The sequence below is a fragment of the Bos grunniens genome, chromosome 10, assembly GCF_055505025.1.
Source record: "Bos grunniens cultivar Pamir isolate PY7600 chromosome 10, Bosgru_T2T1.0, whole genome shotgun sequence".
Taxonomy (NCBI): Eukaryota; Metazoa; Chordata; class Mammalia; order Artiodactyla; family Bovidae; genus Bos; species Bos grunniens.
The window spans coordinates 86,507,510-86,534,895 of record NC_141174.1 but is presented as its reverse complement, the minus strand read 5'-3'; the positions used below and the strand labels follow the sequence as shown (position 1 = coordinate 86,534,895).

At 40.4% G+C, this 27,386-nt stretch overlaps 1 long non-coding RNA gene and 1 pseudogene across 2 annotated transcripts in view; both read left to right on the top strand.

The window, feature by feature from the left end:
• The window catches only part of LOC147365268 (uncharacterized), an 89,557-nt gene extending 67,198 nt beyond the window's left edge, over positions 1-22,359 (top strand). Inside the window, exons 2-4 of the long non-coding RNA XR_015135336.1 lie at positions 6,256-6,387; positions 20,847-20,949; positions 21,808-22,359. This is a non-coding gene — a long non-coding RNA (uncharacterized LOC147365268). The remainder of the gene's footprint in view (positions 1-6,255; positions 6,388-20,846; positions 20,950-21,807) is intronic.
• Positions 22,360-25,909: 3,550 nt separating this feature from the next.
• LOC147365267 (small ribosomal subunit protein uS11 pseudogene) lies at positions 25,910-26,917 on the top strand (annotated as a pseudogene). Its single transcript, XR_015133793.1, has one exon. The product of XR_015133793.1 is annotated as a small ribosomal subunit protein uS11 pseudogene (transcript).
• The last annotated feature ends 469 nt before the right edge of the window (positions 26,918-27,386 follow it).

The window sequence follows — 27,386 nt, the reverse complement described above, 5'->3', positions numbered from 1 at the left end:
CACCAACTCCCGGAGCTTACTCAAACTCATGTCCATCAAAGCAGTGATGCCATCCAACCATGTCGTCCTCTGTCGTCGTCTTCTCCTCCTGCCTTCAATCTTTCCCAGCATCAGGGTCTTTTCCAGTGAGTCGGTTCTTTACATCAGGTGGCCAAAGTATTGGAGCTTCAGCTTCAGCATCAATCCTTCCAATGAATAATCAGGAGTGATTTCCTTTAGAATGGACTGGTTGGATCTTCTTGCCATCCAAGGGACTCTCAAGAGTCTTCTCCAGCACCTCAGTTCAAAAGCATCAATTCTTCAGCTTTCTTTTGTTCAACTCTCTGCAACCCCATGGATTGCAGCCAGCCAGGCTTCTCTGTCCATAGAATTTCCCAGGCAAGAATACTGGAGTAAGCTGCCATTTCCTTCTCCAGAGGATCTTCCTGACCCAGGGGTCAAATGTGCATCTCCTGCATTGAAAGGTGAATTCTTGACTGCTGAGCCAGCAGGGAAACCATATTGCATTTGCCTCCTTCTGGTCCCAGATAGGTCATATTTAACTCCTTTTTGAAGTCTATGATCCCAAAACATCATGGGTTGTTGGAACAGGAAGATGCCATTTGGAGGCTAATGAGTCCAGTTGACCAGATCAGTATTATGTAGGAGAAAGAATTATGCATTAAGGCCAAGGAGATCTGGGCATACTCATCTTGGCCCATCTGGTATCCACCTGACTGGCCAAGACTTTCAGCTTTTTTGAGAGTCAATTTCTACAACAGAGAGATATGTATTGATAATACCTGCTTGGTCTACATTTAGGATTATGAGGGTTAAATGAGATAGAGTGTACAAAAGGTATTAGTAAAGTCAAAAGGTAATGAAAATATAAGGGATTATTATCTCTGCTCTAAAGAAACTCATCATCTAATGGGGTAATATATAGCTTTTGGGGTGTTGGTTACATGACTATGTTCACTTTGTGAAAATCCATTGAGCTGTACAATGATAACTTGTGTACCTTTCTGTATGTATGTTAGGTTCAGTAGAGTTTACTGAAAAGTAAACTGGATTCATTTGAACTTTGTAATATGCATTCATAGATTTCAATGTAGCATTGCATTTTATCGGATGTTCCAATACAATTTATTTGCCTCTTCTCCTGGTGATGGACATTTGGGTTGTTTCTGGTATGGGGCATTCGTGAACAATGCTTGTGCGTGTCTCCTAGGACACATGAGCACAAGTTTCTCAGGGAGTGGAACAGCTGAATCATTGTCTGTGGGCATCTTCAAGTTTATTAGATCATGCTAAACTGGTATTTGAAGTTAAGCTCCAGTTCTCCTCCCCACCAGAACTGTATGAAATTACTCTTATTGGCTTGATGATGGTGGTGGTGGTTTAGTTGCTAAGTCATGTCTGACTCTTGCAACCCCATGGACTGTAGCCCGCCAGACTCCTCTGTCCATTGGATTTTCCAGGCAAGAGTTCTGGAGTGGGTTTGCTTGATAGTCATTAGAATTTTTGCCAATCTCACCAGTGTTCTGTGATATCTAATTGTGATGTTATTTTGCATTTTCCTCACACTGAACCTATGTGTACTGGACTTTTGGATTTCTTCATTTGAGAACTCCTTCCTCAAGGCTTTGCCCGCTTCCCTACTGGGTTGTTGTTTTCTTATTGATTTGGATTGAGGATTACTTAAGAATTCTGGGACTCTGAGTGGACAAATCCTCAGACACATTCTAATATGTTCCCATGGGAAGAAGTTACAGCTTTGACATCTCTGAGGTCACCAGCTGTGCTTCTTCTCTCCACGTGTCACAGGGGAGGATGGATTTTCCATTATGTTTTTATTACTGATTCCTGTCTTAATGGCATTATAGCTAATCCTTTTGAAACTGACTTATAGCCTTACTGTATAGGCAATTTTTCTAAATATTCCAGGTGTGATGTGAAGGATGTATATTTCGCAGATGGTTGTTGTGGGTCTACGCATGTGCATGATGTCAAGTGTGTTACATGAGCTATTCAAATCTGTATCCCTTGTTGATTATTTTGTCTGCTTGTCCTATTAATTACTGAGATGAATATGCTAAAATATTCCATTGAAATAAAAGATGTGTCTATTTATCCTTGTAGTTCTGTCCATTTTTGCTTTACATAAGACTGTTTCGGTCTATTTCACTTTCCATAGTACAAGTCCATGTCCTTAGTCCAGCTCATTGTCAACAGGAAAACAGAGCCCCTATATCTGCCTTGTGGTGTGGCCACAACCCCTGCATCATGAATCTTTTCCTTTCATCTTCCTTTATAATCCTGCCTCACTCACTTTACAGAAGAAAGGGACTTTATACACCCTTTTCCCTTCTTACTATGGTTCTTTGCCTCCAGAGCACCAAAGGGGACTCTGAAGTATTAGTTATTAATATTAATCAAGAACCCATAAATTGAAGTCAAGGCTTTGTGTTTTTCATTAGTTAGACATATATGTGTTAGGGACACAGCATGGCATTAGATTATGATGGGATTTTGATATATAACTTAAGACTGTTTAAAAAGCTGCATGACATTATGTAGTAAAATTTCTCCCATTTCCACCCACTGATATATATATATATATATATATATATATAAACATTTTCTAATGATTTACATATATAGAGATGGAAAGAGGAACAGAAGTTGTGTTAATCTTTGTCTCAATCTAATCAGTTCAATTCAGTCTCTCAGTCATGTCCAACTCTTTGTGACCCTGTGGACTGCAGCATGCCAGGCTTCCCTGTCCATCACCAACTCCCAGAGCTTGCTCAAATTCATGTTCATCGAGGTAGTGATGCCATCCAACCATCTCATCCTCTGTCGTCCCCTTCTCCTCCTGCCTTCAATCTTTCCCAGTATCAGGGTCTTTTCTAATGAGTCTGTTCTTTGCATCACGTGGCCAAGGAATTGGAGTTTCAGCTTCAGCATCAGTCCTTCCAATGAATATTCAGGACTGATTTTCTTTAGGATGGACTGGTTGGATCTCCTTGCAGTCCAAGGGACTCTCAAGAGTCCTCTCCAACACCATAGTTCAAAAGCATCAGTTCTTTGGCGCTCAGCTTTCATTATAGTCCAACTCTCACATCCAAACATGACTACTGGAAAAATCACAGCTTTGACCAGATGGACCTTTGTCAGCAAAGTAATGTCTGTGCTTTTTAATATGCTGTCTATGTTGGTCATAGCTTTTCTTCCAAGAAGCAAATGTCTTTTAATTTCATGGCTTCAGTCACCATCTGCAGTGATTTTGGAGCCCAAGAAAAGAAAGTCTTTCACTGTTTTCATTGTTTCCCCATCTATTTGATATGAAGTGATGGGACCAGATGCCATGATCTTAGTTTTCTGAATGCTGAGTTTTAAGCCAACTTTTTCACTCTCCTCTTTCACTTTCACCAAGAGGCTCTGTAGTTCTTCTTCACTTTCTGCCATAAGGGTGGTGTAATCTGCATATCTGAGATTATTGATATTTCTCCTAGCAATCTTGATTCCAGCTTGTGGTTCATTCAGCCTGGCATTTCGCATGGTGTACTCTCCATCTAAGTTAAATAAGCAGGGTGACAATATGTAGCCTTGATGTAATCCTTTCCCTATTTGGAACCAGTCTGTTGTTCCATGTCCAGTTCTAACTGTTGTTTCTTGACCTGCATACAGTTTTTGCAGAAGGTAGGTAAGGTGGTCTGGTATTCCCATCTCTTTCAGAATTTTCCACAGTTTGTTGTGATCTACACAATCAAAAGTTTTGGTTTAGTCAGTAAAGCAGAAATAGATGTTTTTCTGTAATTCTCTTGCTTTTTCTGTGATCCAACAGATGTTGGCAATTTGATCTCTGGTTCCTCTGCCTTTTCTAAAACCAGCTTGAACATCTGAAAGTTCACGGTTCACATACTGTTGAAGCCTGGCTTGGAGAATTTTGAGCATTACTTTGCTACTGTGTGAGATGAGTGCAATTGTGTGGTAGTTTGAGCATTCATTGGCATTGCCCTTCTTTAGGATTGGAATAAAAACTGACCTTTTCCAATCCTGTGGCCACTGCTGAGTTTTCCAAATTTGCTGGCATATTGAGTGCAGCACTTTCACAGCATCATCTTTTAGAATTTGAAATAGCTTAACTGGAATTCTATCACCTCTACTAGCTTTGTGCATAGTGATGCTTCCTAAGGCCCACTTGACTTCGCATTCCAGGATGTCTGGCTCTAAGTGAGTGATCACACTGTTGTGGTTGTCTGGGTCATGAAGATGTTTTTTTGTATAGCTTTTCTGTGTATTTTTGCCACTTCTTAATATCTTCTGCTTCTGTTAGTTCCATACCGTTTCTGTCCTTTATTGTTCCCATCTTTGCATAAAATGTTCCCTTGGTATCTCTAATTTTCTTAAAGAGATCTCTAGTCTTTCCTATTCTATTTTTTCCCTCTATTTCTTTGTATTGATCACTGAGGAACGCTTTCTTATCTCTCGTCGCTATTCTTTGGAACTCTACATTTAAATGGGTATATCTTTCCTTTCTTCCTTTCCTCTCACTTCTCTTCTTTTATCAGCTATTTGTAAGGCCTCCTCAGACAACCATTTGCCTTTTTGCATTTCTTTTTCTTGGTGATGGTCTTGATCACTGCCTCCTGTACAGTGTCATGAACCTCCATCCATAGTTCTTCAGGCACTCTGTCTATCAGATCTAATCCCTTGAATCTGTTTGTCACTTCCACTGCATAATTGTAAGGGATTTGATTTAGAGCATACCTGAATGGTCTAGTGGTTTACCGTACTTTCCTCAATTTAAGTCTGAATTTGTCAATAAGGAGTTCTTGATCTGAGCCACAGTCAGCTCCTGGTCTTATTTTTGCTGACTGTATAGAGCTTCTCCATCTTTGGCTGCAAAGATATAGTCAGTCTGATTTCAGTATTGACCATCTGGTGATGTCCATGTGTAGAGTCTTCTCTTGTGTTGCTGGAAGTGAGTGTTTGCTATGACCAGTGCATTCTCTTGACAAAACTCTGTTAGCCTTTGTCCTGCTTCAATCTGTACTCCAAGGCCAAATTTGTCTGTTACTCCAGTTATGTCTTGACTTCCTACTTTTGCATTCCAGTCCCCTATGATGCAAAGGACATCTTTTTTTGGGTATTAGTTCTAGAAGGTCTTGTAGATCTTCAAAGAGCTATTCAACTTCAGCTTCTTTGGCATTACTGGTTGGCACATACCCCAACCAGTTGGGGCATAGACTTAGATTACTGTGATGTTGGTTTGCCTTGGAAATGAATGGAGATCATTCTGTCATTTTTTGAGATTGCACCCAAGTACTGCATTTTGAACTTTTGTTGACTATGAGGGCTGCTCTGTTTCTTCTAAGGAATTCTTTCCCACAGTTTGAGATTGAGTTCTGGATTGAGTTATCATTGTCATTAATATTAGCATGTGCTGTGCTGTGCTTATTTGCTCAGTCATGTCTGACTCTTTGCAACCCCATGGACTGTAGCCTGCCAGGCTCTTATTAATATTAGGGGCTTCCCAGGTAGCTCAGCTGGTAAAGAATCTGCCTGCAATGTGAGAGACCCCAGTTTGATTCCTGGGTTGGGAATTTCCCTTGGAGAAGGGATAGGCTACCCACTCCAGTATTCTTGGGTTCCCTGGTGGCTCAGATGGTAAAGAATCTGCCTGCAGTGCGAGAATCCTGGGTTGGATCCCTGGGTTGGGAAGATCCCTGGAGGAGGGCTTAGGAAACCCTCTCCAATATTCTTGCCTAGAGAATCCCCATGGACAGAGGAGCCTGGCAGGCCACAGTCCATGGGGTTGCAAAGAGTCAGACACGACTGAGCAACTAAGCACAGCACAGCAGAGCACATACTAATATTAATGGCAATGATAACTCAATCTAGAATTTTTTTTTTAACATTTAGAGCTCCATGGTCATTTGAAACTAAAAAGTTTAAATCAATTTTCCCATGTCTTAGTTGCAGATAAGGATGATAAGATAATAGTTTTTAAAACTTTGAGATATAAAGCTATTTTTATGCAAAATTCTGAGTTCAAGAAAAAAATTATGTGGAATTTTTGACTGTTAAAGATGAGTTCATTCATGTTTTAAATGGACAACAATGGGAATCAAATTGCGTAGTATTTATTTTCCATTGTGTGTATTTAAAAGAATGTGAAAGTTTTTTGTTAAAATGTCAACTTCTGTGATATCAAGAAATAACAAAAGTTTCTGAGATCAACTTTTTAAAAGTGTACAATTCTTTTAGGGATTTGCAAGCAGAACACCATGGAAGACCCTGACCTCATGCTGGCCTAGTCCATCTCCTGCCTCTGGGCATTCAAACCATGCCGGACATTTGAAAAACCATGGATTTCCTGGGAAGAAGTTTCCTGCCTTGGTAAAAGTGTTTCAGTAGCTCAGCACATTCACCATGTGGAAATTCTGATACTTTCCTTTTTATCTAATAGAAGGCACATGTGATAAAGGGCTTTATTGTCCAATCAGGAAAGGAGTGTCACCATGTAGCACTGAGTGCTCAGAGTACTTCAAAGGTGCTGGAGTGGTGGACCTCACTCCCTTTTTGAGCTCACATCTGATCGCCCACCTTATTCCAGCTGGAAAGAATAAGGGAGGAAGGGAAAATGAACAGATTAATTTATGAAGTGCCTACCATGTTTGGGTACCTTACTAGCTACTTTCCTGTACGTTGTCTGATTTCTATAATGATCCATCCTACAGATGAAGAAATGAAACCCCAGGAAGATGACAGGTGTGCCAAGTTTATACAGCCAGTCAGTGGCATGGCTGGGATTTGATCCCAGGTCTCTCTGACTTGGTTATATCCCTGGCCTCAGAATCAAAAGATACATGTGCCTACAGTCAAATTACTTAGCATCTCTGAGCTTAAGCTTTCTCATCTGTAAAATGGGCTAGTAATAGCTATTTTGCAGGTTGGCATTCACAGTCTAGGGAGTTAATGTGTGGGCGTACTCAAATCTTTCACATAGGCCTGGCCCACGGAAGGCACTGAAAACGAGATAGTAAATAAACAGGCACAAGGTTGGGCATTCTGGCATAATACTGTTGCCAGCAACATGATGGCTAGTACTGGGGATATAGCTATGTCTTGAAGGTGACACACTGAGGAGTGCTTGCCTTGAACTCTGAGACTAAGCAGTTAAGACTGAAGGATGGACTTGATTTTGTGGTAGGCAAAAGGAAAGATGGCTATTGCCTCCCAGGCCTATCCATTCCACACGCTTCTCACCAAGAATTTCCCACCGTCCACTGTGTTAAGACAAAACAATGCAGTCCACAGAGCTCATTCTGCTGTCTGTTGGAGAAGAATAAAAAACCTCATGTTGCCTCATCCGGGCAAGGCAGTAGCCACAAGGGAACACCCTGCCTCCAAGACTCCCTTCCAGTTTTTCCACATGACAAAGCAGTTTCAAGCCTAAGACCCATCCTCAGCTTAGCTCAGTAAACTTTATCAGAAAATGGCAAACAGAAAAACTCTAGGTATCCTGGGCTGAGGCAAATGTCAGAGTGAGAGCTATTTTTTATTATTTTTTATGTTTAAATCACTATTCATATAACCGTCATGATCTTTGATGGATTGGCATTTAAAGCGCTAATGTGTGTGTCTAAACCTTGCACCGAAGAGATGAATTTATTAATCCGGGAGAATCTAGCCCAATGTTCTTGGAGCCATTGGTGTTGTTTGGGTGCCACCTGGTGGCCAATGATCTTCCCTGTTGGAGAGGTTGTTGGCACTGGTCATCAGTTTTCCTAGCCCTGGCTACCTGTTAATGATCGCCCTGAGATTCTCACAGGACTTCCAGTTGCTAGTTCTGCATATAAGCATTACTCTGTCCTGACAACATGTGAAAAGCTGAGCAGATTGAACAACCAAGAATTCTTTTAGGATGCCTAAGAGAGGCAGGACACAGTAAACCGCTGCTCCCAAGATTACAGAGAATAATAGCTTAACGGAGCAGAGACTCGTTCACCAGCCGAGACAGCTACAGGAGCCAGTGCTGGCCAGGAAAACCTGCACTGTAACTGGTGAATGGGGACCCAGCCATAGTGCAACTGCCACAGTATTCTGGGATGTGCCTGCAGGAGCTTGATCAGGTTCCCACAGTAAACAGCACAGAAAAATCCCCTCCAGCTTCCTGGAGCGGGACAGGAAAAGGAACCATTCTGAAATATACCAGAGCACTCTGTGCTTCTTAACACCTGTCCTCAGGAGAAACTACGTAAGCAGGGCATAGCTGAGCCTGCTCAGTTATGGGAGAACCCAACTCCAGCCCAGTCTAGGCAGCCTGTTCACCTAAGAGGGTGGGGAGCAAAACGAGAAACACTTGAGAAGTTCCCAGTCCAGCGGCAGAGGCTCACTAAGAGACTGAGACATAATCACAGGACTATAGAAATCTTCTCATATGCCCACAACTTCCCCTCATATCACTAAAGGCCCAGCACTTCCTTCTACCTGGTACATCATCTCCAGCTATCAAGAAAAAGCTTACAAACCACCCCAAAAGGCAAAAATTTGAAGAGACTGACCAAACATCAGAGCCAGACATGGCAGGAATATTGACATTATCAGTTCAGGAATTTAAAATAACTATGATTAATATGTTAGGGGCTCTAATGGATAAAGTAATGAGCATGCAAAAACAGAGGGACAATGTAAACAGAGAGATGGAAATCCTAAGAAAGAACCAAAAAGAAATGCTAGAGATAGAAAACACTTTTACAGGAATGAAGAATGTCTCTGATGGGCTCATTAGTAGACTGGACACAGCTGAGGAAAGAATCTCTGAGTTTGAGGATCTCTCAATAGAATCCTCTGAGATGAAAAGCAAAGAAAACAGAGACTAAGAAACAGAACAGAATATTCAGGCTGTGGGGAAACTCTGAAAGGTGTAACACACTTAATGGAAATACCAGAAGGAGAGGAAAGGGAGAAAAGAACAGAAGAAATACCTGAAACCATGACCGGGAATTTCCCCCAATTAAAGTCAGACATCAAACCACAGAGGATAAATGCCAAAAAAAAACCACCTTACAGGGCCTTCCGTGGTGGTCCAGTGGTTAAGAATCCACCTTCCAGGGAAGGATTGCACGTTTCATCCCTGGTTGGGGAGCTGAGATCCCACATGCCGCAGGGCAGCTAAGCCCACGCACCACATCTAGAGAGAAGCCAGCGCACCACAACGGAAGATCATGAGTGCCACGACTGAGTCGAAGCAGCAAAATAGGTATATAAAGAAGTAAATAGTAAACAAAACACCCTACACCTGGGCACATGATTTTCTCATTACGAAAATCAAAGATAAAGAAAAAATCCCTAAAGGAACTAGGGGAGCGATCTTATCTATAGAGGATGAAAGATAAGAATTACACCTACTATCTCTTCAAAACCCAGGAAAGCAAGACGAGAGTGGAGCTAAATGTTTAAAGTGTTTAGTGAAAACTCCCACCAACCTAGAATTCTGAACTGTGTGAAATTATTCTTCAAAAGCGAAGGATAGATAAAGGCTTTCTTGGACCAACACAACTGAGGGACTTTGCTGCCAGTGGATTTTCCTTCAAAAAATGTTTAAAAAGTTCTTTAGAGAGAATGAAAATAATATAGGACAGAAAACATGATTGACATTAAAAAAGGAAGAACATCAAAGAAGGATTAAATAATGGTAAAACAAAAACTATCATTTTTCTTATTTTAAAAACTTTATTACTTATCATTAAATAATATTATTATAATTTTCTTATTCTTAGTTGTTTAATAGTTTGTTGAAAATAATAATGGCAAAATATATTATGATTTTATATATATTTACATTTATATATGCTTATATATAAGTGAAATGGTTTATGGAAAATCTCTGTACCTTCTTCTTAATTTCCCTGAAAACCTAAAACTATTCTGAAAAAATAGAGTTTTTTTTTATAAGTCTATGGTCATTTTTTTTTAAGTCTACGGGGGTCATTCCCAAATGGCTTAGTGGTAAAGAATCTGCCTACAGTGCAGGAGACGTGGGTTCAATCCCTGGGTCGAGAAGATCCCCTGGAGAGGGAAATGGCAACCCATTCCAGTATACTTGCCTGGAGAATCCCATGGACAGAGGAGCCAGGCGGGCTACAGTCGATGGGATCACAAAAGGGTCAGACACGACTTAGTGGCTAAAGAACAACTTGGTAGGGAGGGACATTAGTGTTGTTTAAAAACACAACTTCACAGATGATTCTAATGTGCAGCCAGGGCTGAGAACCACTGTGTGAGGATTTCATTTTTAAATTACTGATGGGTAGTTTTCTTTATTTCACAAAATATTGTTATTGAGTTCTCACCAGGTGCTAAGCACTGTGATAAGAGATGATGAGCCCAAAAAGACCAGTCCCCTGTCCTCACGTAGATTACAGATCTTAAGAACAGGGCAGCCTGAACTCATCTAGGGGTTAGCAAAGGTTTACCTGAGGAACTGACTTTTGAAGTGAGTTCTGAAAGTTGAATTGGAATTAACCAGGTAAGGGTGATGAACTGAACTACTTAGGTAATTGCCTCAGGTGTCCTTGCCCTTTTGGGCAAATGGCCCATGAAGTTGGAGGAGGCAGGCTTTTCTTGATCTGACTCTGATCTCTCCCTAAGTGGACAATCATGTCCCTGGATAGTTGAAGACAATTATATATTTATTTCATTGAGTTAATGTAAGAAAACAATAATGTAGGAAGGCGTTGTCTCAAGGGACAGCTACAAGTATGTGGATGAGGAAGGTACAGGATGGAGACAAGACGGAGCACTGAAAATAAAGAAATGCAACCTAAAACAAAAAGATGCCGTATTTCATGAAACCGATTGGCAAAGGCAGATAAATGCACAGTGCTGGTGAGAATGGAAAATCTCTCTGACACAGCAAACTCACTGTTAGAAAATTAGCCTGCAGAATTATGGGCATCGCTATGTGAAGAGTCTACCAGAGAAAGAGAGTGTGGCTGGGCTTAAATAATAGGATGGCAGCCCGGTCTGGGAGAGAGGTTTCTTTTTGAGAGAGGAAAAGTACATATTGTGTGGGAGGTTGTGTCAGTGGCTGAATTACCATTGATCACTCCATGTGGGATTATGTAAAAGCAGATCCATGTGCAGAAACATTTCTATATAACAATCTCTCCTATCCTTTTAGTTTCAGTTCAATTCAACACACTTACTGAGAACCTGCTGATACAAGGCTTTGGCAGGGATAAAGAACTGTATTTTAATAAGGGGTAACACCTGGCTTCCTGTGCTCCAGAAACATGGTCTAGAAAGGAATGCTGACATGTGACAAATTCAAATATAATGATTGCAATAAAATAATCAGGGCTTCCCCAGTGGCTCAGCGGTTAAGAATCTGCCTGCGATACAAGAGACACAGATTTGATCCTGAATCGGGAAGATCCTCTAGTGGGGGAAATGGCAACCCACTCCAGTATTCTTACCTGAAAAGTCCCATGGACACAGGAGCCTGGCGGGCTACAGTCCAAAGGGTTGCAAAGAGCTGGACACGACAGAGCACAGAGCACTTGGTATATTATAGGTATGAGAAAGTGAAAAGTCAAAGTTCAGTCGCTCAGTCATGTCCAACTCTTTGCGACCCCATGGACTGTAGCCTACCAGGCTCCTCTGTTCATGGGATTTTCCAGGCAAGAGTACTGGAGTGGGGTGCCATTTCCTTCTCCAGGGGATCGTCCCAACCCAGGGATCGAACCCAGTTCTCCCACATTGTAGGCAGATGCTTTATCGTCTGAGCCACCAGGGAAGTCCTAGGTATGAGAATGTGTGTTTAAATGTGTTACATGAAAAGAAAAGCACAATAAATTGTAATTGAAGAAATGTGAGTGAGGATGATTCCCAGAAGACATGACATTTGAACAGATTTTGAAGAATTAATTGGATTTTGAAAGATTTGGCATAGGAGCCGTGGAGGGGGGAAGGAGCATCTGCTTTAAGAACTTCATGAGGCCTTTTTTTACTTGATGTTTGCTGAGCTCATACTGGACATGGTATAGATACTGTGTGGGATATGGAAGTAGGAGGACCTTCTACCATGAAAGAAGCCAAATCACAAGGAGAAAAAAGGTATGATGTTAAATTACGGTGTATAATTAGTGACAATTGCATTGTCAGCAGGATCCAGGAATGAGATAGAGCCATTGCCCTAAATATTTGGAGTGTAGTGGAAAACAGCCTGCTGAGGGCAAAGGGCAAGATGAGAGGTACACTGTTACCATTACCTTTTCTCAGGTTTTGGGTTAAAATGTATCATTATTTCTTAATGCTTATGAATTATATCTGAAAATGTTTTTGGAAAAAAATTCAAGCGTAAAAAAAAAAAAATCAGAACCTCCCTTTATCATTTCCAGCTCCCTCCAAGCCCACATCTCTCTGCAGATACAACTACCATTGAGTTTGGTGTGGGTCCTCCCAGAACTTTATCTATGCATTTACATATAGTTATGTGTATATAAAAATATATATAGTTTTTTTGTCTCTGTGTTTTATAGAAATGGTAATATTCTGAACATTTTAATCAACTGTTTTTTTTACTCCAATATATTTAGGGAACTCTACGTATTGTTCCATTTATATATACCTTGTTTTTTAAAACTGGTACTCCGTGGTATGGCACATCTGACTTAGTTACTTAAGTATTTCCATCTGATCAACCATAAAATGGGCAACCCATTCAGGTCCTCCTCAATGTATACAACAACAACAACAACAACTAATCCTAGTCTGGATTTAGTAAATGGAGCCTTGTCTTATGCCACCATTCTAGAGAGTCATTGTTGATCCCAAGATCTGAATCTATTCACAGATCCAAGAAGGAGGGGAAGCTGGGGACCCCTGAATAAGAACCCAGTGATGGCGCTAAGAGAATGAACTGAGAATCTTATTTCAAGCCATCCCCAAAGAGACTAGTGGCCATTGGCTAAGTAACAGAGTACTGAGGAAAGGGAAATACCAAGAGCTTATCTGCCATCGTTATCCACCAGTGAGGGTGGGGACTCCTAGTGGGCAAAGGAATAAATGATGCTTTGATTTGACCTCATCTCACAGTAGGCTGACTGGGACATGGACTTTAAAGATATTTCTAAGTGTTTGGGTTAGGGAAGGGAGAGCTAGATAGAGCTCTTTGCCTCACTAAAGATTAAGGAAATGAAGATTAAAACAAGATCCCCAAGCTGATTGTTAATTCAATACATTGTTTATGGGATGGAAATTGGTATTTTCCCTTTGACCCAGCATCCCCACTTTTAGGAATTATCCCTTAGAATTACCTTCACTGATGCACAGAAGAACCTGAAAGAAGCTGGTAAACATCTATTTTACTTATACTTTGGAATTTAGCAACCTCTGAGGTAAGATGTTTTGAACCTATTTGGTAATTATTTCCTAAATTCCTGAGTGTACAGTTGAAATTGATACACTGAGAAATCAGCATAATCTTCACACTGGATCCCTGAACCATGGAGTGAGAACTATTACAGTTGGAAAACCCAGACTGTCCCCTCCTTTTTTTTTACCAAGCCAAAGAGTAATATGTATCCCTGGGAAAACTGTAGCAATTAGTGCCACTGTCTAAAATTTGAAAGATGCAGAAGTGATGATTTCTATCCCAGCTTGCAATTTACCTGACAGTGTGGTTGATGCACAGTTTGGAAGAATTTGGAGAGTGTAATGACAGTGACTTCAACTGCATCTGCTTTTATAGCTGCTGTCTCTTTCATGGCCCCTGATATATATAATCAATTTGGCAAGTGCTGCTTTCTCCATCTCAAGAAACAGTGATACCAGAAGCAGCTTGCTTTTACATGGCAGGGTCTACAGAATACTTTCAATATCTTGCCTTAGACTTGTAGCAGCTCCATGGTTTTGTGATTCATTTTTTTATTTAGAGGGCTTCCCTTGTGGCTCAGCTGGTAAAGAATCTGCCTGCAATGCAGGAGATCTGGGTTTGATCCCTGGGTTGGGAAGATCCCCTGGAGAAGAGAAAGGCCACCCACTCCAGTTTTCTGGCCTGGAGAATTCCGTGGACTCTATAATCCATGGGGTCGCAAAGAGTTGTATTTAGAAACCTTGATCATCTCACCAGTCCACAGGATACAGTCCTGGTCCTCTACATAGATGTCATCATGCTAAGAGAGCCTGGTGAGTGGGAAGGAATAGGTCTGCTGGTTGCCTTGGAAGACACGGGCATAGCAAAGGTGGCAGATAAATACCAAAAAAAATCAGGAAACTACCACGTGAGTAAAGTTTCAGGGAGTCCAGGAGTCTGAGTCATGATGGATACTTGCTCCAGAATGAAAGACTAGTCTCTTCATCTTGTACCCTTCTACAATCTTGACAAGAGATACCATACTTCTAAAAACGAACCAACAGACAACAACAGGAAAAGCACACTTTACTTTGTATTGTGGTAAAGCCAACTGGGGCTTCCCAGGCGGCTCACTGGTAAAGAATCCACCTGCAGTGCAGGAGATGCAGGAGTCATGGGTTCAATCCCTGGGTTGTGAAGATTCCGTGGAGGAAGAAATGGAAACCCACTCCAGTATTCTGGCCTGGAAAATTCCATGGACAGAGGAGCCTGCAGGCTACAGTCCATGGGGTCGCAAAGAATGGGACATGACTGAGCAACTGAACACTCACATGTAGCTAATTAAACAATGTTGTGAGAGCCTCAGGTGAACAGCGAAGGGACTCAGCCATACGTATACACGTATCCTTTCTCCCCCAAAGTCCCTTCCCATCCAGGCTGCCACATAACACTGGACAGAGTTCCATGTGCTATACAAGTCTGACCTTGTTGGTTATCCATTACAAAATAGCAATGAGGAATACTTAGGGAGTTTCGGATGGCCATGTACACGCTGAGATACTGTACTTTATAGGACGTTTTTGGATAAGCAAAAGCTTGCCAGCTTTGAGAGAGGCCTGGAGAGACGGAACACTTCTCAAGCTAACCAGGCTGCAAGGAAAGGATTCTGCCACCTAGCCTTTCTGGCCCAGTATATTCAATGATGCTCCAGATGTCTGTGGAAAACTGGGCTATAAGGTGCTTAGGATGAGCAGTATGAAGGGTACTGTTTACATAGCCTAATATTTCCATAACTGTGACTGTTCTGTGCTGTTACCACATGTGTTTTGTTGTTATTCTTAATATTTTAAGAAAATTTTAATTATGTAAAATATAGATCATGTGAATTTACCATATTAACCATTTTAAGTGTACAGTTTAGTGCTATTATTTACATTCACCTCATTATGCAGCCATCCAGCCCCAAAACTTTTTTTTTCATTAAAACTAAAACTCTGTATCCTTAAATAATCACTTCCATTGCCTACTCCTCTAGACCCTGGCAACCACCATTCTACTTACTGTCTCTATAAATTTGCTCCAACATACCCAAAGGGACTTCTCTGGTGGTCTACTGGTTAAGAATCTGCCTTGCAACGCAGGGAACATGGGTTCAACCCCTGCTTGGGAAACTAAGATCCCATACGCCACAGAGCAGCTAAGCCCGCATGCCGTAACTCCTGAGCCCACTCACCAACACTTGAGTTTTTGCCCCACAACAAAAGATCCTGCCTGATGCAACAAAGATTCTGAGTGCCACGACTAAGACCCTACACAGCAGGACAAACAAACAAACAAACAAACAAAATAAGCTACCCCAGAGATTTCAGTTTTGATCTCCTTACAGTATCTTCTGCTCTGTTGAAAGTCAAATATTTCCTCATTGCTCTTAAAAAAATTTCCTGAACACTCTTGTACATTTGATTTTCCAGGTGAGTTTTTGAGTGAGCTTATCAAGTTTTATAAACAATTCAAATAAGGTTTCTGATCTCACATTGAATCACCATTTCTAACATGACAATTCAAGCTTCAGAAAAAATTGTAATTTATTGAAACAAGCTAAGGTTCATGACATTGTACAGGAGACAGGGATCAAGACCATCCCCATGGAAAAGAAATGCAAAAAAGCAAAATGGCTGTCTGGGGAGGCCTTACAAATAGCTCTGAAAAGAAGAGAAGTAAAAAGCAAAGGAGAAAAGGAAAGATATTCCCATTTGAATGCAGAGTTCCAAAGACTAGCAAGGAGAGATAAGAAAGCCTTCCTCAGCGATCAATGCAAAGAAATAAAGGAAAACAACAGAATGGGAAAGACTAGAGATCTCTTCAACAAAATTAGAGATACCAAGGGAACATTTCCTGTAAAGATGGGCTCAATAAAGGACAGAAATGGTATGGACCTAACAGAAGCAGAAGATATTAAGAAGTTGCAAGAATACACAGAAAAACTGTACAAAAAAGATCTTCACGACCCAGATAATCACGATGGTGTGATCACTGACCTGGAGCCAGACATCCTGGAATGTGAAGTCAAGTGGGCCTAGAAAGCATCACTACGAACAAAGCTAGTGGAGGTGATAGAATTCAATTGAGCTATTACAAATCCTGAAAGATGATGCTGTGAAAGTGCTGCACTCAACGTGCCAGCAAATTTGGAAAACTCAGCAGTGGCCACAGGACTGGAAAATGTCAGTTTTCATTCCAATTTCAAAGAAAGGCAATGCCAAAGAATGTTCAAACTACCTCACAATTGTACTCATCTCACACGCTAGTAAAGTAATGCTCAAAATTCTCCAAGCCAGGCTTCAGCAATACGTGAACCGTGAACTTCCTGATGTTCAAGCTGGTTTTAGAAAAGGCAGAGGAACCAGAGATCAAATTGCCAACATCCACTGGATCATCGAAAAAGCAAGAGAGTTCCAGAAAAACATCTATTTCTGCTTTATTGACTATGCCAAAGCCTTTGACTGTGTGGATCACAATAAACTGTGGAAAATTCTGAAAGAGATGGGAATAGCCGACCACTTCACCTACCTCTTGAGAAATCTGTATGTAGGTCAGGAAGCAACAGTTAGAACTGGATATGGAACAACAGACTGGTTCCAAATAGGGAAAGGAGTATGTCAAGGCTGTATATTGTCACCCTGCTTATTTAACTTATATGCAGAGTACATCATGAGAAACGCTGGACTGGAAGAAGCACAAGCTGGAATCAAGATTGCCGGGAGAAATATCAGTAACCTCAGATATGCAGATGACACCACCCTTATGGCAGAAAGTGAAGAGGAACTAAAAAGCCTCTTGATGAGAGTGAAAGAGGAGAGTGAAAAAGTTGGCTTAAACCTCAACATTTAGAAAACGAAGATCATGGCATCTGGTCCCATCACTTCATGGGAAATAGATGGGGAAACAGTGGAAACAGTGTCAGACTTTATTTTAGGGGGCTCCAAAATCACTGCAGATGATGATTGCAGCCATGAAATTAAAAGACGCTTACTCCTTGGAAGGAAAGTTATGACCAACCTAGATAGCATATTCAGAGAAGGCAATGGCACCCCACTCCACTACTCTTGCCTGGAAAATCCCATGGATGGAGGAGCCTGGTAGGCTGCAGTCCATGGGGTTGCTAAGAGTTGGACACGACTAAAAGACTTCACTTTCACTTTTCACTTTCATGCATTGGAGAAGGAAATGGCAACCCACTCCAGTATTCTTGCTTGGAGAATCCCAGGGATGGCGGAGCCTGGTGGGCTGCCGTCTATGGGGTCGCACAAAGTCAGACACGACTAAAGCGACTTAGCAGCAGCAACAGATAGTGTATTAAAAAGCAGAGACATTACTTTGCCAACAAAGGTCCGTCTAGTCAAGGCTATGGTTTTTCCAGTGGTCATGTATGGATGTGAGAGTTGGACCGTGAAGAAAGCTGAGCACTGAAGAATTGATGCTTTTAAACTGTGGTGTTGGAGAAGACTCCTGAGAGTCCCTTGGACTGCAAGGAGATCCAACCAGTCCATTCTAAAGGAGATCGGTCCTTCATTGGAAGGACTGATGCTAAAGCTGAAACTCCAGTACTTTGGCCACCTCATGCGAAGAGTTGACTCATTGGAAAAGACTCTGATGCTGGGAGGGATTGGGGGCAGGAGGAGAAGGGGACGACAGAAGATGAGATGGCTGGATGGCATCACCAACTCGATGGATGTGAGTCTGAGTGAACTCCGGGAGTTGGTGATGAACAGGGAGGCCTGGCATGCTGCTATTCATGGGGTCACAAAGAGTTGGACACAACTGAGCGACTGAACTGAACTGAAGTCTATTTAAAAAGCCATGAGACCCTAATGACTCCAAATAGAGAAGTTTTTTTATTTTCAAATAAATAGTCCTATACTCAGGTTAATTTTATTCAGGTCAAAAATATTTTGTTTAAATTTAACTGTAAGTAATAAACCATAATGGAAAGGAAAAATATTAACTGAAAGGATATTTTCAGGATGTTTTCACTATACCCTTACAAAAGGTTAAGACTCTTCCCATGGATTGTCAGTGACGATGCTCATGAGACTTTCTGCTCTGTCAACGTATGATGTTGGAAGGGGAGGAGAGGGGCATGGAGGGTGTTGGGGAGCAAACTAAAGACTGAAATGACAACCTCAAATTTGCAAAATAGGTTTGTATCAGACAACCTAACATTACTAACTAGATTTTAGCCATCTTGTGCCATAAAATGATTTGATTCTCCCTAAATTCCATCCTTTGTATCCTAGCCAGCCGCAGGGTGAGTTTTGTTGACCCTCACAAAGGCTCTAATTCAATATGGTATGTGGAATTTTGGTAGCCCGGTAATCCTTAAGGTATTGTCTCATAACTGTACTCTCTTTGATGGTGAATGTACATGTTTAAGAACACTTTTAAAATTATGCCTAGGACCATGGAGCTTATAATGTGATGTAGGATAGTGTGCCTTTCCCAAAAGAGAAATCTATTAAAACCCTACCAGTTCCCTCTTCTAAGCAGAGGCAAACAGCTTATTTCATGTAGTAAAAAGATTGGAGAGGGTTACCTAGGAGCTGGAACTCCCAATATAGAGAGTAAATGAGGATAAATGGAATAAATGCACAGAGTCCTTCCTTAGTCTGGGTGGTAGAATTTGGTGTTGGAAAATTCCTAGACTGATAATCAAATCAGAATCCAATGCATTATAGTTCTGTTTTTAGAAGCGTCCTGGCTTCACCCATCTTGGTGATGATTCTTCCGTGTGTTCTAGAACATTGAAAGAAGACTTCTCTGGATGGCATTTTAATTGTACCAAATTTGAATTAACCACTTCATAAGTTGAATTATTTAAAAGGTCTATATGATCAACTACATGCTTAACATCAAAATTTATTTTTTCTGAGTGAAATAATGTATTTGCAGCAACATGGATACACCTAGAGATGATCATACTGAGCAAAGTAAGTCACAAAGAGAAAGGCAAATAACTTATGATATCACTTATATGTGAAATCTAAAATACAACACAAGTGAATCTATCTCCGAAACGGAAACAGACTCAGACTTAGAGAACAGACTTGTGGTTGCCACAGGGGGAGGGGGAGGAGGAGGGAAGGGTTGGGAGTTTGGGATTAGCGGATGCAAACCATCACATATAGAATGGATGAATAACAAGGTCCTACTGTAGCACAGGGAGCTATGCTATAATGAAAAAGAATGTATATGTATAACTGAATCACTTTGCTGTACAGTGGAAATTCATACAATATTATAAATCAATTATACTTCAATAAAATTAAAAAAAACACAATTTTTTACAGTGCACATGAGAAAAAACACTCCCCTCCATATTTTACAAATAGAACTTATATTTGTAATTCCTAAGATAATTTTTATATGATTTTGATTATTTTTCATGTATCAAAAAGAAATAGAGTTACATCCCACATATAAAGGCTGTGCGGTTTATGCCATGCTACTTGGCATTATTAAGAATGGGACAACCAGTTGTACTGTGTCTCTTGAGATGCAGAATGCAGTGCACAGCTGCACGTCGGCAGTGCTCTTGCCTGAAAAAGAAAAAAATCTTGAACCTGAATCCAATCAACCAGTGGATCCAACCACACTTTAAACAACATCACAAGGATATAATCGGCCTAAAGCTACTTTTATGTTAAAGAATATCACTACCTTTCAGATAATTGGTATACACATTTAAACTAGTTTCAGAAAATTAAATGTTAATTCACCATAGTCAACAAGAATTCATCTTACTGCACCTTGACTAGAATTGCTTTTATAATTAATTTTTAATAATGTACACTATTTGAGTTAAGCAAAATGGCTTTTGTTATATTAATTTGCATACAGTTGAGGCTAAATATATTTTAACCTATTAATTAGCTAATTAATTAATTTTTCTTTTTTTTGAACTATTTATATTTTTTGCCTGTTGATCTGTTTGATCCTTGATGGTTTTCTTATTTCTACATGAGATCTTTATTTGGTAAAGACGTTTATTATTCATCATATTTACTGCAATCTTTTTCTAGCTTCTAGTTGGTCTTTTAATTTTGTTTATAGTCTCATATAGATTTCAAACATTTTAATGTTGTTAAATATGTTGCTACTTTCCTTTGAATTTCTAACATTGCTCTTTAAATATGCAACTCTTTTTCTATTTGTGGCTTGATGCTTATATACTTAACTCCTTGATCTACCTATACATTTTTTGCCATAAGGTATGAAGTAAGTATGAAAAGAACTTATTTCCCCCCAATTAAAAAACCAGAGGCTTGAATACCATATTGAATAATTCCTATTTTCATGTAATTATTAGTAAGTGAAGGTATAATGTTATTAAGACCCTGTGTTCCTTCTATATTATTGATCTAGAAAGACCAGTTTTGCCGAAACCTGAATGGCTTTTGTCTGAATATATTTTGCTCTATTTTGTTGTTTCTTTAAGGTGGAAATGGGGACTAGCTTTTTCCTCACTCATATTACTGAGTAACAAGGAGATCAACTCATTGGCACTGATCTTAGTGAATATTTTGCCTGTTTCACATTTTGTAAGTTAATATCATTTAATTTTCACTGGTAGCAATCACGTTTTGATTCTGTTTGCATGCACTAGTCTAAAGTTAGGAAAGTCAGTTTCTTAACTCTCTAAAGGTGAAATCCTGACTGATTCTGGCTTTAAAATATACTCCTAAAGGGAAGTTCAAAAAAAAAAAAAATCAATTCACAGTGAGAATAAATAACAGCCAGCATGTCTATTGAATTGAAGGATCATATGAAATAAAGAGAAGGTGAATTTTGTCATGGGAGGAAGTGAGAAGAGGGCTGCCTGTCTGGGGACAGTGCCAGAGCAGAGCGGGCTGCCCAGACATTCCAGAGTCGCTGTGAGATCCAGGGAGAACCCAGCAGGGCTGCATTCTGGTATGCTGCTGGAAGACGTCTTTTAATATATTTTAAAACCCCATGGTGAAAACACTGTCTGCCTCAGATATACCACTGGGTTTAGATATACTAAATGATGCCAAAGACGGAGCATATGCCAAGTTTATATGCACCTTCTACAGCCATTCCTGTGTGTCACATAGCACAGGGACTGAGTAGAAAAACCATCCAGGGAAGATAGTGGAGTTGTGTTAGCCATTGAATTATTAATACATTATTAAAATATTTCAATCTTCACACATCTGACATTTTGAGTGCATTCCTTTACACATTAGTAAACAAACAAGTCAAATTGTTCAGGCTAAGTTATACAAACTTTTCAAAGGTAAGAGCAGAAAATGTTCATTGAGGGCACACACCCAGCTAGACCGGGATGTCTAAATAAAGATGCACCTTAGTTTACCATGCTTCCATAGCAAATATAAAGTGTTTGTATTGACATTGCATTTTATGCTGTCTCCCCACAGGGGGTAAAAACACCCATAAATGTCTGTCCTTAGAAGCAGAGAGTATTAATGATATGACTCATCACTGAAGGGTAGCCTGGAAAGAAAATGGAAAGCGTTGGAACAACCTGTGCCTTCATTGGACATGTAAAACATCTCCACCTGATGTCATTACAGCATAATGGAACACTCTGTGCCTAAGGTCTGTTTATCTACTGGACCAAGGTGGAATTGGCCATGCAGGTGAGTGACACAATGCAGCATCTTCAAGTGTATGCTATAGGTCTCTCCCCAACCACAACCGTTAACTCCTGGGACCCTTTGTGGGTCTCACTTTGCCCATGAACTGACAGGGATGGGGCACTAACCCCTGAATGTTCTTGCTTCTGGTCTAGCTCCCAGCAAACTCTCTACGCACTCACTGAAGAGCATTCCAGAGGGGCCCACAGTTTACAGAGACGCTGTCTGGAAGGTCTCACAGACATTCATTTATATTTAGAAAAAAAGGAAAAGAAAACATTTGGGAGAACCATGGCTACTTTTGTGTGCAAAATAAAATTCTGCATAAAAAGATGTTTTGCCTTTTAAACAATAGATTCCTTTGCCGCTGAACTTCTAGACCCACAATTTTTAGTCCTTGATTTATACTTGAAAAACGAGCAAGAACAGATGGTGAAAGATGTCTGCAAGGTTGTGGAGAGTACTGACGTCAGAGTCAGAAGAACAGAGTTTAAATTTCTGTTCTTTTAGTTTCTAACTGTGTGATCTTGAGCAAGCCACTTGACCCATAAAAGACATAAACAAAATAGAAGAAAAAGTTAATATTAACAGATACACACTAATGTATTTAACATCCCATATCCTCTAAATAACCTTTACAAGATTGTTTTCTATAATAATCAGTAATAATAATTTTCTTGATTTGTTCTTTAGCTTTGTAACAACTATTTAAAAATAATAATCAATATAAATCTTAAAGAAATTTCACACATGAAGTAAAATTTGCACTCACCAATAAAAAATATATTTCACAATGGACACACTATTTCAATTTTCAATTTTAAACACAAGTAAAAACTCCAAGTCAAACCAATCAATCCTAAAGGAAATCAACCCTGAACATTCATTGGAAGGACTGATGCTGAAGCCAAATCTCCAATACTTTAGTCACCTGATGAGAAGAGCCAGCTCTTTGGAAAAGACCCTGATGCTGGGAAAGATTGAGGGCAGGAGGAGAAGGGGACGACAGAAGGATGAGATGGTTGGATGGCATCACAGACTCAATGGACACGAGTTTGAGCAAACTCCAGGAGATAGTGAGGGACAGGGAAGCCTGGAGTACCGCAGTCCATGGGGTCTCAAAGAGTCAGACATGACTGAGCCACTGAATAACAACAAGGGAAATACTCCCAAGAGATCATGAAGAGTGATGAAATTGAAGTACTTCAGGCTCTGCTTCTTCATCTTTATAACTTGTGTCATCTTTGCTTATGTCAAATTTACCATCTAAACGCATCTAAATGCACCTAAAATTGCATCACAAGCTCTGTGGGCACGTACAACATCAAAGAGAACTTGAAGAATCATGAATGGTTTGAGCTGAACCTCAAAACTAAAGTGCATAGGTGAGTGTTGGGGTCAGCTATATAACTGAGAGTTTTTCAAATTAGTCTCCACGTAAAGTATGCTGCTTACCAAAGTATGTGATAGACAAATGTGCTAATTTGGAGCTTACATGTATGTTCTTAAAATTCAACAATAACTACTATTGTTTAGAATGTAGACCAATAACATTTTTTAGAGGGGGAGGGAAGAGTATTTTTAAAAAAAATTTATTGAAGTATAGTTGATTTATAGTGTTGTGTTCATTTCTGCTATACAGTAAAGTCACTCACATAAATATCTGAGTCATATGTATATGTCTCTCTGAAGCATATATATATATATATATATATATATATATATATATATATATATATACACACATGCTGCTGCTAAGTCGCTTCAGTCGTATCCGACTTTGTGCGACCCCATAGACGGCAGCCCATCAGGTTCCGCCGTCCCTGGGACTCTCCAGGCAAGAACACTGGAGTGGGTTGCCATTTCCCTCTTCAATGCAGGAAAGTGAAAAGTGAAAGTGAGTCGCTCAGTCGTGTCCGACTCTTAGCGACCCCATGGACTGCAGCCTACCAGCCTCCTCCGTTCATGGGATTTTCCAGCACATATACATACAGTCTTCTTGGGTCAGCAAGATCCCTGGAGAAGAAATGGCAACCCACTCCAGTATTCTTGACTGGGAAATCCCATGGACAGAGGAGCCTGACGGGCTACAATCCATGGGGTTGCAAGTCAGACATGACTTGGTGAATAAACCACCATCACCACCACTATATATATATAAATCAGATTCTTTTCCATTAGTTTATCACAGGATACTAAATATAGTTCCCTGTGCTATACTGTAAGAACTTGTTGTTTAATCCATCCTAGATATTAATATAATAGTTTGAATCTGGTAATCCCAAACTCCCAATGCTTCTCTCCCCCTGGAGAAGAGTATTTTATCATTAACATTTTTTAGAATTGTCAAAAGTAGTGATAACAGAAAGCAGATCAGCTTTTAGTCAGTTTTAATATTTTAAAATTCTCTTCAATGTTTCCCTGTTGCCTGCTTCCTTCGCCCTTGGTAAGCCACCCTCCCAAGTTACTTGCATTTTGTGACTTTAATGGTGAGACAACCACTGACTCACTCCCGGCCTCACCCACCGGCCTATCATGGCCCAGACCTTGTATTCACAGATCTGCCATATATGAGGCTACATTTGTGGCCACAGAGATAGAGCAGCAGGAATGAAGGAAGATGTTCACCTTACAATTTTTGACTTGTGTCATTACTGGACTGCTACATGTACCTTAATTTTGTTTAAAAATCTGAAATTTTCTTCTGATTAGCACAAGCATAATGGATTGTACATTTGAGGTATTTAAAATAGGTGTACTACCCAAAGCAGAAACTAACACCACATTGTAAATCAACTATACTCCAATAAAACTTTTGAAAAAAGTTATAAGTAAATATTAAAATGTACCACAATTTTTAATAACCGTTTTGTCATTTCTATAAAATGACAAAGTAGTAGGTGTATTGAGCCTGTAAGCACTGCTAAAGTGAGCAATCCTATGAGTTTTCCAGGGACTCGGGTTTTCCAGGATACAGGACATTCAGTGCTAAAATTGGGACAGTTCAGGCAAACCCAGGTGGTGCCACCCTACCTGAGCCCCTCGGAGAGCAGCACACCACGATCTCACAGAAGGCTGATTTCTCACTGGCTAAGTCTTTTCTGGAGGGATGGAGAAGCCAGCCATTTCTTCTTGATGCTGAAACTGGCTCTCAGACTAGGAGGCTTCAGCCTAGAAGCATGGCCGCCTCTTTATACTGATGTCCTCTCCTCCCTAAACTGACCACCTCTCTCTGACTCAAACAGAGCATTTGTTTGATGACAACAGCAAATGCTATTAGGGAATGTCCTTTATATAAGTCACCGTAGAGTGTTTTACAACTAAACACATGGTGAATGTAGAAATTTTGCAATTTTTAAAGAACATAGCAGAGACTTAGGTTTCTGAAGATCCCCGAGGCTGCTGCCACACCTGTGTGATGTAAATCAGAAAGCCCTAGATTTGGGGTTCCAGAGTTGAAATTTGAAGTGTCCAAGATAGTTGGGGGATCCAAACCCTTGAATATGTAATGAAACAAGAGGCTTGGAACGTATATTATCCTGCTAAAACTGTACCCAGTGTGAGTTAAATAACTAAAAAATCAATACATAGTGTTACTGACAACCAAGCTATTGTCTTTTGGCGATTTTGTGCTGAAACAGATAGTTGTAAAAGAGAATGATGGTGTTTTTCATGCATGATATGTTGCCCTCAAACCAATGGCATGATCTATAAATAATGATTTGTGGCCGGACTCAAGCATTGAGATAAAGTCATTTGTGAAAGTTTGATGAACACCTTTGCCTGTTTTTATTTTCAAAACAGTAAAATAAAAGACATCCAAGCCTGAAAGATAATGTTTAAAGAATAGGTTACAGCTTTCTGGTGGCAGAGTCTGGAAAAGATGGGAAGAAGTGATACTTCACAAGGGGAATGAAAGAAGGAAGAACAGGCCATTTTCTCCTTCAGGTTTGGCCCTCAGGTGGCTGGAGAGAACAAGTATGTGGTGTTGCCACATCTGTGCACCCTGCAATGACACTTTTGTGCACGTTACTGATCCTTCTGGCAAGGAAGCCATCTCCTGTGTAACTGGTGGGATGAAGGTGAAGACCGACTGAGATGAATCATCTCCATATGCTGCTATGTTGGCTGCCTGGGATGTAGCCCAGAGGTCACGGAGCTGGGCGACATTGCCGTCCACAGCAAACTCCAGGCCACAGGCAGAAATAGGACCAAGACTCCTGGCGAGGGGTCTCAATCAGCCCTCAGAAGCCTGCTTGCTCAGGAATGAAGATTGGGCAGATTGAGGATGTCACACCCATCCCCTCTGACAGCGCTCACCAGAAGGGGGTTGCTGTGATTGTCATCTGTGAACAGGACTCCTCAAATTATTATTGTTTTCTGTTAAATTGCCGTGACGTAAGCTCAAAAAAAAAAAAAAAAAAGACTAGGTTACAGAAACGTCATCCACTGACCACTTAAAATTTGGCCTTTTGCCACACCTGTGAGGCTTAAACTTCAAGGTCAGTCAAAACAAAGGCGGACTATGGAGAACAGTGTGGAGATTCCTTAAAAAACTGGAAATAGAACTGCCTTATGATCCAGCAATCCCACTGCTGGGCATACACACTGAGGAAACCAGAAGGGAAAGAGACACGTGTACCCCAATGTTCATCGCAGCACTGTTTGTAATAGCCAGGACATGGAAGCAACCTAGATGTCCATCAGCAGATGAATGGATAAGAAAGCTATGGTACATATACACAATGGAGTATTACTCAGCCATTAAAAAGAATACATTTGAATCAGTTCTAATGAGGTGGATGAAACTGGAGCCTATTATACAGAGTGAAGTAAGCCAGAAGGAAAAACACCAATACAGTATACTAATGCATATATATGGAATATAGAAAGATGGAAACAATAACCCTGTATACGAGATAGCAAAAGAGACACTGATGTATAGAGCAGGCTTATGGACTCTGTGGGAGAGGGAGAGGGTGGGAAGATTTGGGAGAATGGCATTGAAACATGTGAAATGTCATGTATGAAACGAGATGCCAGTCCAGGTTCAATGCACGATGCTGGATGCTTGGGGCTGGTGCACCGGGACAACCCAGAGGGATGGTATGGGGAGGGAGGAGGGAGGAGGGTTCAGGATGGGGAACACATGAGAAATAAAGGAATAAAAAAAAAAAACAACAAAGGCGGTTGTTGTTGAATGATTGAACATGCATTAGCTTTCTGAAAGTGGAGCACCAAACAGGAAGGTCCCACTACTAGAACACTAGCATCTGTGTTTATTGGAAGGTATACTGGTACAAATTTTTGGAAGGTCATTTGACCTTATAAACAAAATTTTAAATGCAATGTCCTCTGAT